At 43.2% G+C, this 12512-nt stretch overlaps 10 non-coding genes across 10 annotated transcripts; all 10 read right to left on the reverse strand.

Annotated features, from left to right (window-relative positions):
- Positions 1–759: 759 nt before the first annotated feature.
- Positions 760–878, reverse strand: LOC136756143 (5S ribosomal RNA). The gene has a single exon (XR_010818246.1). It is a non-coding gene; the product is annotated as a 5S ribosomal RNA (ribosomal RNA).
- A 1066-nt stretch (positions 879–1944) lies between these two features.
- LOC136755878 (5S ribosomal RNA) lies at positions 1945–2063 on the reverse strand. Its single transcript, XR_010817988.1, has one exon. It is a non-coding gene; the product is annotated as a 5S ribosomal RNA (ribosomal RNA).
- Positions 2064–3118: 1055 nt separating this feature from the next.
- Positions 3119–3237, reverse strand: LOC136756817 (5S ribosomal RNA). Its single transcript, XR_010818875.1, has one exon. It is a non-coding gene; the product is annotated as a 5S ribosomal RNA (ribosomal RNA).
- Positions 3238–4292: 1055 nt separating this feature from the next.
- On the reverse strand, positions 4293–4411 carry LOC136756403 (5S ribosomal RNA). The gene has a single exon (XR_010818490.1). It is a non-coding gene; the product is annotated as a 5S ribosomal RNA (ribosomal RNA).
- A 1058-nt stretch (positions 4412–5469) lies between these two features.
- LOC136756979 (5S ribosomal RNA) lies at positions 5470–5588 on the reverse strand. Its single transcript, XR_010819028.1, has one exon. It is a non-coding gene; the product is annotated as a 5S ribosomal RNA (ribosomal RNA).
- A 1066-nt stretch (positions 5589–6654) lies between these two features.
- On the reverse strand, positions 6655–6773 carry LOC136756980 (5S ribosomal RNA). Its single transcript, XR_010819029.1, has one exon. It is a non-coding gene; the product is annotated as a 5S ribosomal RNA (ribosomal RNA).
- Positions 6774–7839: 1066 nt separating this feature from the next.
- On the reverse strand, positions 7840–7958 carry LOC136756404 (5S ribosomal RNA). The gene has a single exon (XR_010818491.1). It is a non-coding gene; the product is annotated as a 5S ribosomal RNA (ribosomal RNA).
- Positions 7959–9016: 1058 nt separating this feature from the next.
- LOC136756981 (5S ribosomal RNA) lies at positions 9017–9135 on the reverse strand. The gene has a single exon (XR_010819030.1). It is a non-coding gene; the product is annotated as a 5S ribosomal RNA (ribosomal RNA).
- A 1066-nt stretch (positions 9136–10201) lies between these two features.
- LOC136755827 (5S ribosomal RNA) lies at positions 10202–10320 on the reverse strand. The gene has a single exon (XR_010817938.1). It is a non-coding gene; the product is annotated as a 5S ribosomal RNA (ribosomal RNA).
- A 1066-nt stretch (positions 10321–11386) lies between these two features.
- LOC136755746 (5S ribosomal RNA) lies at positions 11387–11505 on the reverse strand. The gene has a single exon (XR_010817859.1). It is a non-coding gene; the product is annotated as a 5S ribosomal RNA (ribosomal RNA).
- Between the last annotated feature and the right edge of the window lie 1007 nt (positions 11506–12512).

Below are 12512 nucleotides of genomic sequence, written 5' to 3' on the forward strand. Positions count from 1 at the left end.
AATTGACATGCAGTATGAAACTGAAAGGAGGTTGCATCACTATGATGCATAACATTGCATGTATTGTATTTTCAAGTGTGTGCATTCATCCTGTTGTCATTTTGTTTTGAAAGCAGAAGAATCATTCAACAGGTTGCTGAGACAAATGTAAACCAGTAAAACATATGAAGAGAAACAAACCTTGAATATAAGTTCAGTTGTTTAAACATTTGACAAACTATGGTGAGGGGGTAAGAAAACACACAAATCCAGCAGCTCCTGTATTTCAATACACCAGAACCCAATATTATTGGCGAGTCGGGTAGTCCATCATCACAGTTCGAGGGCAGGCATCATTTCAGTAATTTCATCCCGTTGCATTCACATCCGTGCCTTGAATGAGATTGAATGTGATCTTTGCTCTCAAGTATGTTCCCAAGTTTTACACTTTCGTGCTTTGCATGAATGGGAATGGAACCGTGTGTGTTGAATGAGGCTCCTTGTGAGCACTGAACTTTGTCCGGTGGAGTTCCTTTTTGTGTTGCTGTAATTGTGTCATTTCTCGATGAGAAAGATTAGGCAACATTTAGTCACTTCTAGCCATGATGCTCAATTTATTTACGAATGTACCCTAGTTACTAGGGACCGTTTACGTTGGAGAACAAGATCTATTGTATGCCTGTGTATTTGGGGAAGTCAAATCTGAAATAATGATGAAATTGCGTGTATCCAAAGTTAAAACTCGTGATTTGTCGCCCTCTGGTGTGTAAAAGATGCAAAAGCTTACAGCACCTGGTATTCCCAGGCGGTCTCCCATCCAAGTACTGACCAGGCCCGAGCCTGCTTGGCTTCCGAGATCGGACGAGATCGGGCGTATTCAGGCTAGTATGGCCGTAAGCCAGGAAGGCTGTCCCTGACGCTCTACTTAAAGGGAAGGCAATATCCGTTTCTGCTGTTCATACTTACAGTTGAACTGTCTCTCTACTCTAAAGCCCGGGACACACCAGCGCGCCGCAGACAGTCCCTGCTAACACGCCACGTTGTGGCAACATTGTGGCAACGTTGTGCGTTAGCTGGGGTGCCACACCAGACCGGAACTATATATTACAAAACGAACACATTCTCTTGATAAAACAGCTGTAATTGAGTGCCTGACACGCCAGTCAAGCGCAATCTTGAGAAGGTGTGCATTTCAGTAAGGATTTCAATTGACATGCAGTATGAAACTGAAAGGAGGTTGCATCACTATGATGCATAACATTGCATGTATTGTATTTTCAAGTGTGTGCATTCATCCTGTTGTCATTTTGTTTTGAAAGCAGAAGAATCATTCAACAGGTTGCTGAGACAAATGTAAACCAGTAAAACATATGAAGAGAAACAAACCTTGAATATAAGTTCAGTTGTTTAAACATTTGACAAACTATGGTGAGGGGGTTAGAAAACACACAAATCCAGCAGCTCCTGTATTTCAATACACCAGAACCCAATATTATTGGCGAGTCGGGTAGTCCATCATCACAGTTCGAGGGCAGGCATCAATTCAGTAATTTCATCCCGTTGCATTCACATTCGTGCCTTGAATGAGATTGAATGTGATCTTTGCTCTCAAGTATGTTCCCAAGTTTTACACTTTCGTGCTTTGCATGAATGGGAATGGAACCGTGTGTGTTGAATGAGGCTCCTTGTGAGCACTGAACTTTGTCCGGTGGAGTTCCTTTTTGTGTTGCTGTAATTGTGTCATTTCTCGATGAGAAAGATTAGGCAACATTTAGTCACTTCTAGCCATGATGCTCAATTTATTTACGAATGTACCCTAGTTACTAGGGACCGTTTACGTTGGAGAACAAGATCTATTGTATGCCTGTGTATTTGGGGAAGTCAAATCTGAAATAATGATGAAATTGCGTGTATCCAAAGTTAAAACTCGTGATTTGTCGCCCTCTGGTGTGTAAAAGATGCAAAAGCTTACAGCACCTGGTATTCCCAGGTGGTCTCCCATCCAAGTACTGACCAGGCCCGAGCCTGCTTAGCTTCCGAGATCAGACGAGATCGGGCGTATTCAGGCTAGTATGGCCGTAAGCCAGGGAGGCTGTCCCTGACGCTCTACTTAAAGGGAAGGCAATATCCGTTTCTGCCGCTCATACTTGCAGTTGAACTGTCTCTCTACTCTAAAGTCCGGGACACACCAGCACGCCGCAGACAGTCCCTGCTAACACGAAACGTTGTGGCAACGTTGTGCGTTAGCTGGGGTGCCACACCAGACCGGAACTATATATTACAAAACGAACACATTCTCTTGATAAAACAGCTGTAATTGAGTGCCTGACACGCCAGTCAAGCGCAATCTTGAGAAGGTGTGCATTTCAGTAAGGATTTCTATTGACATGCAGTATGAAACTGAAAGGAGGTTGCATCACTATGATGCATAACATTGCATGTATTGTATTTTCAAGTGTGTGCATTCATCCTGTTGTCATTTTGTTTTGAAAGCAGAAGAATCATTCAACAGGTTGCTGAGACAAATGTAAACCAGTAAAACATATGAAGAGAAACAAACCTTGAATATAAGTTCAGTTGTTTAAACATTTGACAAACTATGGTGAGGGGGTAAGAAAACACACAAATCCAGCAGCTCCTGTATTTCAATACACCAGAACCCAATATTATTGGCGAGTCGGGTAGTCCATCATCACAGTTCGAGGGCAGGCATCATTTCAGTAATTTCATCCCGTTGCATTCACATCCGTGCCTTGAATGAGATTGAATGTGATCTTTGCTCTCAAGTATGTTCCCAAGTTTTACACTTTCGTGCTTTGCATGAATGGGAATGGAACCGTGTGTGTTGAATGAGGCTCCTTGTGAGCACTGAACTTTGTCCGGTGGAGTTCCTTTTTGTGTTGCTGTAATTGTGTCATTTCTCGATGAGAAAGATTAGGCAACATTTAGTCACTTCTAGCCATGATGCTCAATTTATTTACGAATGTACCCTAGTTACTAGGGACCGTTTACGTTGGAGAACAAGATCTATTGTATGCCTGTGTATTTGGGGAAGTCAAATCTGAAATAATGATGAAATTGCGTGTATCCAAAGTTAAAACTCGTGATTTGTCGCCCTCTGGTGTGTAAAAGATGCAAAAGCTTACAGCACCTGTTATTCCCAGGCGGTCTCCCATCCAAGTACTGACCAGGCCCGAGCCTGCTTGGCTTCCGAGATCGGACGAGATCGGGCGTATTCAGGCTAGTATGGCCGTAAGCCAGGGAGGCTCTCCCTGACGCTCTACTTAAAGGGAAGGCAATATCCGTTTCTGCCGCTCATACTTGCAGTTGAACTGTCTCTCTACTCTAAAGTCCGGGACACACCAGCGCGCCGCAGACAGTCCCTGCTAACACGAAACGTTGTGGCAACGTTGTGCGTTAGCTGGGGTGCCACACCAGACCGGAACTATATATTACAAAACGAACACATTGTCTTGATAAAACAGCTGTAATTGAGTGCCTGACACGCCAGTCAAGCGCAATCTTGAGAAGGTGTGCATTTCAGTAAGGATTTCAATTGACATGCAGTATGAAACTGAAAGGAGGTTGCATCACTATGATGCATAACATTGCATGTATTGTATTTTCAAGTGTGTGCATTCATCCTGTTGTCATTTTGTTTTGAAAGCAGAAGAATCATTCAACAGGTTGCTGAGACAAATGTAAACCAGTAAAACATATGAAGAGAAACAAACCTTGAATATAAGTTCAGTTGTTTAAACATTTGACAAACTATGGTGAGGGGGTAAGAAAACACACAAATCCAGCAGCTCCTGTATTTCAATACACCAGAACCCAATATTATTGGCGAGTCGGGAAGTCCATCTTCACAGTTCGAGGGCAGGCATCATTTCAGTAATTTCATCCCGTTGCATTCACATCCGTGCCTTGAATGAGATTGAATGTGATCTTTGCTCTCAAGTATGTTCCCAAGTTTTACACTTTCGTGCTTTGCATGAATGGGAATGGAACCGTGTGTGTTGAATGAGGCTCCTTGTGAGCACTGAACTTTGTCCGGTGGAGTTCCTTTTTGTGTTGCTGTAATTGTGTCATTTCTCGATGAGAAAGATTAGGCAACATTTAGTCACTTCTAGCCATGATGCTCAATTTATTTACGAATGTACCCTAGTTACTAGGGACCGTTTACGTTGGAGAACAAGATCTATTGTATGCCTGTGTATTTGGGGAAGTCAAATCTGAAATAATGATGAAATTGCGTGTATCCAAAGTTAAAACTCGTGATTTGTCGCCCTCTGGTGTGTAAAAGATGCAAAAGCTTACAGCACCTGGTATTCCCAGGCAGTCTCCCATCCAAGTACTGACCAGGCCCGAGCCTGCTTAGCTTCCGAGATCGGACGAGATCGGGCGTATTCAGGCTAGTATGGCCGTAAGCCAGGGAGGCTGTCCCTGACGCTCTACTTAAAGGGAAGGCAATATCCGTTTCTGCCGCTCATACTTGCAGTTGAACTGTCTCTCTACTCTAAAGTCCGGGACACACCAGCGCGCCGCAGACAGTCCCTGCTAACACGAAACGTTGTGGCAACGTTGTGCGTTAGCTGGGGTGCCACACCAGACCGGAACTATATTTTACAAAACGAACACATTGTCTTGATAATACAGCTGTAATTGAGTGCCTGACACGCCAGTCAAGCGCAATCTTGAGAAGGTGTGCATTTCAATAAGGATTTCAATTGACATGCAGTATGAAACTGAAAGGAGGTTGCATCACTATGATGCATAACATTGCATGTATTGTATTTTCAAGTGTGTGCATTCATCCTGTTGTCATTTTGTTTTGAAAGCAGAAGAATCATTTTTGCTGAGGTTGCTGAGACAAATGTAAACCAGTAAAACATATGAAGAGAAACAAACCTTGAATATAAGTTCAGTTGTTTAAACATTTGACAAACTATGGTGAGGGGGTAAGAAAACACACAAATCCAGCAGCTCCTGTATTTCAATACACCAGAACCCAATATTATTGGCGAGTCGGGTAGTCCATCATCACAGTTCGAGGGCAGGCATCATTTCAGTAATTTCATCCCGTTGCATTCACATCCGTGCCTTGAATGAGATTGAATGTGATCTTTGTTCTCAAGTATGTTCCCAAGTTTTACACTTTCGTGCTTTGCATGAATGGGAATGGAACCGTGTGTGTTGAATGAGGCTCCTTGTGAGCACTGAACTTTGTCCGGTGGAGTTCCTTTTTGTGTTGCTGTAATTGTGTCATTTCTCGATGAGAAAGATTAGGCAACATTTAGTCACTTCTAGCCATGATGCTCAATTTATTTACGAATGTACCCTAGTTACTAGGGACCGTTTACGTAGGAGAACAAGATCTATTGTATGCCTGTGTATTTGGGGAAGTCAAATCTGAAATAATGATGAAATTGCGTGTATCCAAAGTTAAAACTCGTGATTTGTCGCCCTCTGGAGTGTAAAAGATGCAAAAGCTTACAGCACCTGGTATTCCCAGGCGGTCTCCCATCCAAGTACTGACCAGGCCCGAGCCTGCTTAGCTTCCGAGATCTGACGAGATCGGGCGTATTCAGGATAGTATGGCCGTAAGCCAGGTAGGCTGTCCCTGACGCTCTACTTAAAGGGAAGGCAATATCCGTTTCTGCCGTTCATACTTACAGTTGAACTGTCTCTCTACTCTAAAGCCCGGGACACACCAGCGCGCCGCAGACAGTCCCTGCTAACACGCCACGTTGTGGCAACATTGTGGCAACGTTGTGCGTTAGCTGGGGTGCCACACCAGACCGGAACTATATTTTACAAAACGAACACATTGTCTTGATAATACAGCTGTAATTGAGTGCCTGACACGCCAGTCAAGCGCAATCTTGAGAAGGTGTGCATTTCAGTAAGGATTTCAATTGACATGCAGTATGAAACTGAAATGAGGTTGCATCACTATGATGCATAACATTGCATGTATTGTATTTTCAAGTGTGTACATTCATCCTGTTGTCATTTTGTTTTGAAAGCAGAAGAATCATTCAACAGGTTGCTGAGACAAATGTAAACCAGTAAAACATATGAAGAGAAACAAACCTTGAATATAAGTTCAGTTGTTTAAACATTTGACAAACTATGGTGAGGGGGTAAGAAAACACACAAATCCAGCAGCTCCTGTATTTCAATACACCAGAACCCAATATTATTGGCGAGTCGGGTAGTCCATCATCACAGTTCGAGGGCAGGCATCATTTCAGTAATTTCATCCCGTTGCATTCACATCCGTGCCTTGAATGAGATTGAATGTGATCTTTGTTCTCAAGTATGTTCCCAAGTTTTACACTTTCGTGCTTTGCATGAATGGGAATGGAACCGTGTGTGTTGAATGAGGCTCCTTGTGAGCACTGAACTTTGTCCGGTGGAGTTCCTTTTTGTGTTGCTGTAATTGTGTCATTTCTCGATGAGAAAGATTAGGCAACATTTAGTCACTTCTAGCCATGATGCTCAATTTATTTACGAATGTACCCTAGTTACTAGGGACCGTTTACGTAGGAGAACAAGATCTATTGTATGCCTGTGTATTTGGGGAAGTCAAATCTGAAATAATGATGAAATTGCGTGTATCCAAAGTTAAAACTCGTGATTTGTCGCCCTCTGGAGTGTAAAAGATGCAAAAGCTTACAGCACCTGGTATTCCCAGGCGGTCTCCCATCCAAGTACTGACCAGGCCCGAGCCTGCTTAGCTTCCGAGATCTGACGAGATCGGGCGTATTCAGGATAGTATGGCCGTAAGCCAGGTAGGCTGTCCCTGACGCTCTACTTAAAGGGAAGGCAATATCCGTTTCTGCCGTTCATACTTACAGTTGAACTGTCTCTCTACTCTAAAGCCCGGGACACACCAGCGCGCCGCAGACAGTCCCTGCTAACACGCCACGTTGTGGCAACATTGTGGCAACGTTGTGCGTTAGCTGGGGTGCCACACCAGACCGGAACTATATTTTACAAAACGAACACATTGTCTTGATAATACAGCTGTAATTGAGTGCCTGACACGCCAGTCAAGCGCAATCTTGAGAAGGTGTGCATTTCAGTAAGGATTTCAATTGACATGCAGTATGAAACTGAAATGAGGTTGCATCACTATGATGCATAACATTGCATGTATTGTATTTTCAAGTGTGTACATTCATCCTGTTGTCATTTTGTTTTGAAAGCAGAAGAATCATTCAACAGGTTGCTGAGACAAATGTAAACCAGTAAAACATATGAAGAGAAACAAACCTTGAATATAAGTTCAGTTGTTTAAACATTTGACAAACTATGGTGAGGGGGTAAGAAAACACACAAATCCAGCAGCTCCTGTATTTCAATACACCAGAACCCAATATTATTGGCGAGTCGGGTAGTCCATCATCACAGTTCGAGGGCAGGCATCATTTCAGTAATTTCATCCCGTTGCATTCACATCCGTGCCTTGAATGAGATTGAATGTGATCTTTGCTCTCAAGTATTTTCCCAAGTTTTACACTTTCGTGCTTTGCATGAATGGGAATGGAACCGTGTGTGTTGAATGAGGCTCCTTGTGAGCACTGAACTTTGTCCGGTGGAGTTCCTTTTTGTGTTGGTGTAATTGTGTCATTTCTCGATGAGAAAGATTAGGCAACATTTAGTCACTTCTAGCCATGATGCTCAATTTATTTACGAATGTACACTAGTTACTAGGGACCGTTTACGTTGGAGAACAAGATCTATTGTATGCCTGTGTATTTGGGGAAGTCAAATCTGAAATAATGATGAAATTGCGTGTATCCAAAGTTAAAACTCGTGATTTGTCGCCCTCTGGTGTGTAAAAGATGCAAAAGCTTACAGCACCTGGTATTCCCAGGCAGTCTCCCATCCAAGTACTGACCAGGCCCGAGCCTGCTTAGCTTCCGAGATCGGACGAGATCGGGCGTATTCAGGCTAGTATGGCCGTAAGCCAGGGAGGCTGTCCCTGACGCTCTACTTAAAGGGAAGGCAATATCCGTTTCTGCCGCTCATACTTGCAGTTGAACTGTCTCTCTACTCTAAAGTCCGGGACACACCAGCGCGCCGCAGACAGTCCCTGCTAACACGAAACGTTGTGGCAACGTTGTGCGTTAGCTGGGGTGCCACACCAGACCGGAACTATATTTTACAAAACGAACACATTGTCTTGATAATACAGCTGTAATTGAGTGCCTGACACGCCAGTCAAGCGCAATCTTGAGAAGGTGTGCATTTCAATAAGGATTTCAATTGACATGCAGTATGAAACTGAAAGGAGGTTGCATCACTATGATGCATAACATTGCATGTATTGTATTTTCAAGTGTGTGCATTCATCCTGTTGTCATTTTGTTTTGAAAGCAGAAGAATCATTTTTGCTGAGGTTGCTGAGACAAATGTAAACCAGTAAAACATATGAAGAGAAACAAACCTTGAATATAAGTTCAGTTGTTTAAACATTTGACAAACTATGGTGAGGGGGTAAGAAAACACACAAATCCAGCAGCTCCTGTATTTCAATACACCAGAACCCAATATTATTGGCGAGTCGGGTAGTCCATCATCACAGTTCGAGGGCAGGCATCATTTCAGTAATTTCATCCCGTTGCATTCACATCCGTGCCTTGAATGAGATTGAATGTGATCTTTGTTCTCAAGTATGTTCCCAAGTTTTACACTTTCGTGCTTTGCATGAATGGGAATGGAACCGTGTGTGTTGAATGAGGCTCCTTGTGAGCACTGAACTTTGTCCGGTGGAGTTCCTTTTTGTGTTGCTGTAATTGTGTCATTTCTCGATGAGAAAGATTAGGCAACATTTAGTCACTTCTAGCCATGATGCTCAATTTATTTACGAATGTACCCTAGTTACTAGGGACCGTTTACGTAGGAGAACAAGATCTATTGTATGCCTGTGTATTTGGGGAAGTCAAATCTGAAATAATGATGAAATTGCGTGTATCCAAAGTTAAAACTCGTGATTTGTCGCCCTCTGTAGTGTAAAAGATGCAAAAGCTTACAGCACCTGGTATTCCCAGGCGGTCTCCCATCCAAGTACTGACCAGGCCCGAGCCTGCTTAGCTTCCGAGATCTGACGAGATCGGGCGTATTCAGGATAGTATGGCCGTAAGCCAGGGAGGCTGTCCCTGACGCTCTACTTAAAGGGAAGGCAATATCCGTTTCTGCCGTTCATACTTACAGTTGAACTGTCTCTCTACTCTAAAGCCCGGGACACACCAGCGCGCCGCAGACAGTCCCTGATAACACGCCACGTTGTGGCAACATTGTGGCAACGTTGTGCGTTAGCTGGGGTGCCACACCAGACCGGAACTATATTTTACAAAACGAACACATTGTCTTGATAATACAGCTGTAATTGAGTGCCTGACACGCCAGTCAAGCGCAATCTTGAGAAGGTGTGCATTTCAGTAAGGATTTCAATTGACATGCAGTATGAAACTGAAATGAGGTTGCATCACTATGATGCATAACATTGCATGTATTGTATTTTCAAGTGTGTACATTCATCCTGTTGTCATTTTGTTTTGAAAGCAGAAGAATCATTCAACAGGTTGCTGAGACAAATGTAAACCAGTAAAACATATGAAGAGAAACAAACCTTGAATATAAGTTCAGTTGTTTAAACATTTGACAAACTATGGTGAGGGGGTAAGAAAACACACAAATCCAGCAGCTCCTGTATTTCAATACACCAGAACCCAATATTATTGGCGAGTCGGGTAGTCCATCATCACAGTTCGAGGGCAGGCATCATTTCAGTAATTTCATCCCGTTGCATTCACATCCGTGCCTTGAATGAGATTGAATGTGATCTTTGCTCTCAAGTATTTTCCCAAGTTTTACACTTTCGTGCTTTGCATGAATGGGAATGGAACCGTGTGTGTTGAATGAGGCTCCTTGTGAGCACTGAACTTTGTCCGGTGGAGTTCCTTTTTGTGTTGGTGTAATTGTGTCATTTCTCGATGAGAAAGATTAGGCAACATTTAGTCACTTCTAGCCATGATGCTCAATTTATTTACGAATGTACACTAGTTACTAGGGACCGTTTACGTTGGAGAACAAGATCTATTGTATGCCTGTGTATTTGGGGAAGTCAAATCTGAAATAATGATGAAATTGCGTGTATCCAAAGTTAAAACTCGTGATTTGTCGCCCTTTGGTGTGTAAAAGATGCAAAAGCTTACAGCACCTGGTATTCCCAGGGGGTCTCCCATCCAAGTACTGACCAGGCCCGAGCCTGCTTAGCTTCCGAGATCGGACGAGATCGGGCGTATTCAGGCTAGTATGGCCGTAAGCCAGGGAGGCTGTCCCTGACGCGCTACTTAAAGGGAAGGCAATATCCGTTTCTGCCGTTCATACTTACAGTTGAACTGTCTCTCTACTCTAAAGCCCGGGACACACCAGCGCGCCGCAGACAGTCCCTGCTAACACGCCACGTTGTGGCAACATTGTGGCAACGTTGTGCGTTAGCTGGGGTGCCACACCAGACCGGAACTATATATTACAAAACGAACACATTGTCTTGATAAAACAGCTGTAATTGAGTGCCTGACACGCCAGTCAAGCGCAATCTTGAGAAGGTGTGCATTTCAGTAAGGATTTCAATTGACATGCAGTATGAAACTGAAAGGAGGTTGCATCACTATGATGCATAACATTGCATGTATTGTATTTTCAAGTGTGTGCATTCATCCTGTTGTCATTTTGTTTTGAAAGCAGAAGAATCATTCAACAGGTTGCTGAGACAAATGTAAACCAGTAAAACATATGAAGAGAAACAAACCTTGAATATAAGTTCAGTTGTTTAAACATTTGACAAACTATGGTGAGGGGGTAAGAAAACACACAAATCCAGCAGCTCCTGTATTTCAATACACCAGAACCCAATATTATTGGCGAGTCGGGTAGTCCATCATCACAGTTCGAGGGCAGGCATCATTTCAGTAATTTCATCCCGTTGCATTCACATCCGTGCCTTGAATGAGATTGAATGTGATCTTTGCTCTCAAGTATTTTCCCAAGTTTTACACTTTCGTGCTTTGCATGAATGGGAATGGAACCGTGTGTGTTGAATGAGGCTCCTTGTGAGCACTGAACTTTGTCCGGTGGAGTTCCTTTTTGTGTTGGTGTAATTGTGTCATTTCTCGATGAGAAAGATTAGGCAACATTTAGTCACTTCTAGCCATGATGCTCAATTTATTTACGAATGTACACTAGTTACTAGGGACCGTTTACGTTGGAGAACAAGATCTATTGTATGCCTGTGTATTTGGGGAAGTCAAATCTGAAACAATGATGAAATTGCGTGTATCCAAAGTTAAAACTCGTGATTTGTCGCCCTTTGGTGTGTAAAAGATGCAAAAGCTTACAGCACCTGGTATTCCCAGGGGGTCTCCCATCCAAGTACTGACCAGGCCCAAGCCTGCTTAGCTTCCGAGATCGGACGAGATCGGGCGTATTCAGGCTAGTATGGCCGTAAGCCAGGGAGGCTGTCCCTGACGCGCTACTTAAAGGGAAGGCAATATCCGTTTCTGCCGTTCATACTTACAGTTGAACTGTCTCTCTACTCTAAAGCCCGGGACACACCAGCGCGCCGCAGACAGTCCCTGCTAACACGCCACGTTGTGGCAACATTGTGGCAACGTTGTGCGTTAGCTGGGGTGCCACACCAGACCGGAACTATATATTACAAAACGAACACATTGTCTTGATAAAACAGCTGTAATTGAGTGCCTGACACGCCAGTCAAGCGCAATCTTGAGAAGGTGTGCATTTCAGTAAGGATTTCAATTGACATGCAGTATGAAACTGAAAGGAGGTTGCATCACTATGATGCATAACATTGCATGTATTGTATTTTCAAGTGTGTGCATTCATCCTGTTGTCATTTTGTTTTGAAAGCAGAAGAATCATTCAACAGGTTGCTGAGACAAATGTAAACCAGTAAAACATATGAAGAGAAACAAACCTTGAATATAAGTTCAGTTGTTTAAACATTTGACAAACTATGGTGAGGGGGTAAGAAAACACACAAATCCAGCAGCTCCTGTATTTCAATACACCAGAACCCAATATTATTGGCGAGTCGGGTAGTCCATCATCACAGTTCGAGGGCAGGCATCATTTCAGTAATTTCATCCCGTTGCATTCACATCCGTGCCTTGAATGAGATTGAATGTGATCTTTGCTCTCAAGTATTTTCCCAAGTTTTACACTTTCGTGCTTTGCATGAATGGGAATGGAACCGTGTGTGTTGAATGAGGCTCCTTGTGAGCACTGAACTTTGTCCGGTGGAGTTCCTTTTTGTGTTGGTGTAATTGTGTCATTTCTCGATGAGAAAGATTAGGCAACATTTAGTCACTTCTAGCCATGATGCTCAATTTATTTACGAATGTACACTAGTTACTAGGGACCGTTTACGTTGGAGAACAAGATCTATTGTATGCCTGTGTATTTGGGGAAGTCAAATCTGAAATAATGATGAAATT

This window comes from Amia ocellicauda, chromosome 8 (genome assembly GCF_036373705.1).
Source record: "Amia ocellicauda isolate fAmiCal2 chromosome 8, fAmiCal2.hap1, whole genome shotgun sequence".
Taxonomy (NCBI): Eukaryota; Metazoa; Chordata; class Actinopteri; order Amiiformes; family Amiidae; genus Amia; species Amia ocellicauda.